The following is a 2,663-nucleotide window of genomic DNA, read 5'->3' as shown; positions in this document are numbered from 1 at the left end:
GGGGGGAGAGAGGGGGGAACAATTCGCTGCCAATGAAAAATGGGGGCAAAAAAAATCCAAAGTTGGGGGCTAGAAAGATGTCTCAGCAGTTAAGAGCGCTTGCTGCTCTTCTAGAGAACGCAGGTTCAGTTCCCAGCACCCACACTGGCTAGTTTACAAGCACATGTAACTCCAGCTCCAGGGGATCCAACACATTACTTATTACTGTCTCTATTGACCTGTGACTTCAAGAGGAAGTGGAAAACATAATTCCAGTTGGGAAAGGATGAGGAACTAAGAGTCTCTGCTGTAGACCGTGTGGCAGGGCCTCCATTCACTGCCTACAAGTCACTGCAGGTGTGACAAGATGCTCCACAATCACAGTCATTAACTGGCTATGCCTTCCTTACACTCAGTCAGTCATGGGCATCTATAAGGGATTCTCAGAGTATAATTACTAAAAGATCTAGGCTTCAATTAAATTTTATTCTACAGACTTACTGGGGCTCATGGCTCAGATATCAATTCTACACTGGGGTTTTCTTCTAATTGAAAACACAACACACAAGATTGCTTCAGACAATGGGTTCAATATATTTCCATGCACATTAGACAGATTTATTTGATGTACCAATAATAGGAACCAGTTGTAACTGGTTTGAAAGGGAAAGATGAATTAATAACTGTGACAGATGTCGCCGGAGATTGAAGGCAATGTGCAGCTGACCCAGACTTTGGAACTGACTAGGAAGAGGTGTTCTCTGTTTTCTTTTTCTCTTTCTCTCAATTCTAAGACCCCATTTTCTATGCCTTCAGTTGTACACAACAGATAAGAGCCATTCTTAATTCCTCAGTCTACACTTTATATATGCTCTCTAACTGCCTAGACAGAGACCGAGGCACATCTTCCCACTCTGTTTTCTGATTAGCCTAGCCTGGGCTAGTGACCCCACATTGGGCTAGTCAGCCAGGCCTAAAGAGTAAGTCTAATATGTTGCAGGATATTTGATTACATTGTGAATCCCAAGATTATGTTTACTGGAAACATTTGTTTCTAGTTGTGGTGTGGCTCAGCCCTTAGCACACACCTTTAATCCCAAACAATGAAGGTAAAGTTAGTTTGTAGAAGGAAGCACCCATGTTTGAAAGTGATGTCTAATTGAGTGTCTGACAAAGTGATGAATCAGAGAAAGGTTTGACAGAATAGGATATGCCCAACTCTCAGGAGAAGAGAGAAGAAAGAGAAGCTTCTTGAAGGCCAGTACAAAGAGGAGAGGAGGAATAAAACACACTTTTACATGAATCTCCATGGCTGCCAAGAGCTACCTCTAAAACAGTTTATGTGGAAATTACAGTTAAGGAAAAGCAGCCTGCAGCATGAGGGGTGGGGGTGGGGGTGGTCTGCTCAAAGGGCAGTGCCTCTCCTCCACCCCGTCAAGTGTTGGAAGTTGTCATAACTTTACAAGCAATATTGTCTCTCAGGTGTGGAATTCCGATTTTAAAACTATAAAAGGGAACTATCAAGAAAGAGCAGAAGGTTGTGGGATGGAAGAGACAGGGAATAAGTGAGAGTAACAGGAGTTAACCCCATCAAAGAATGGTAAAGCCATGGAGGGAAACGTCACAGTGACACCCACTATTCTGTCCCGTGGAATACTCTAATTTTTAAAATGTGCGTACAATACCTAAACTGCTGAGACAAAAACATGAGGTAGAGTTAACAGGATGTTAAGTTCAAGTTCATTTTTTGTTCAAGGCTAGCATAGGCTACATGAGACCCTGTCTCTGAAACAACAACCACAACAACAACAACAACAACAACCAGGAGAAAATAAACCACCTAGTCCTATAAGGAGCTCTAATGACCTACTTGCATCTTTAAAACTCAATCTAAATTTTGTAGAGGATGTATTCAAACCACAATAGAGTTTCTGGTTTGGTTTCTTTCGTGACCAGAGAAGCCAGGTCAATACTTCATGTCCTTCTGTGCTTCTGGATGGTTTGAGAACACACCCAGGGCATGGGCTTGGAATGAATCCTGTGTGCCCTGTAAGGAAAGCACAAGGAAACCCACTTGTTATGTGCGTTTAGTGACACTTGTTGTTAATGTCACAAAGGGACCCTGTGGAGGCCCCTGTTTAAAAAGAATTGATTCAGATCATCACCCTCTGTTTGACTCCTGGGGGGTGGGGGAGAGTGTCTGGGTATACATGTGTGTGCTGGCACACCTGTACATGTGTGTTTGTGTATATGGAAGTCACAGGACAACTTTGGCTGTCATTTTTCTGGCTCTGCCCACTTCTTTTGACACAAGGTCCCTTGCTGCCCTGAAGTTGGTGCATAGGCTAGGCTAGGTTGGCTGATTAGTAAGCCCAGAGATCTACCTGTCTCCATTTACCCCCGGTGCTGGGATTACAAGTGTGTGCCACCATGCCCTGCAGTTTTTACATAGGTTCTGAGGTCTCAGGTCTTCGATGGCGCCATCTCTCCAGCCACACCTGCCTAACTCTTGTTTCCTCAAATGTTGTCCCTTTCCACAGCTAGAGAAAACAGACTTCTCTCTGAAGACTTGGCAACACTGTAAGGGTTGGGGTGGGAATGCAATCAACAGATGAGATCTAAGGGGCTCTGTTTCAGCTGCTCCGGGACTGATGTTCAGTTATCTTTCTGCTAGCTAGAACTTG

The sequence above is a fragment of the Grammomys surdaster genome, unplaced genomic scaffold (genome assembly GCF_004785775.1).
Source record: "Grammomys surdaster isolate TR1022 unplaced genomic scaffold, NIH_TR_1.0 126118, whole genome shotgun sequence".
Taxonomy (NCBI): Eukaryota; Metazoa; Chordata; class Mammalia; order Rodentia; family Muridae; genus Grammomys; species Grammomys surdaster.
This window is presented reverse-complemented; position numbering follows the sequence as displayed.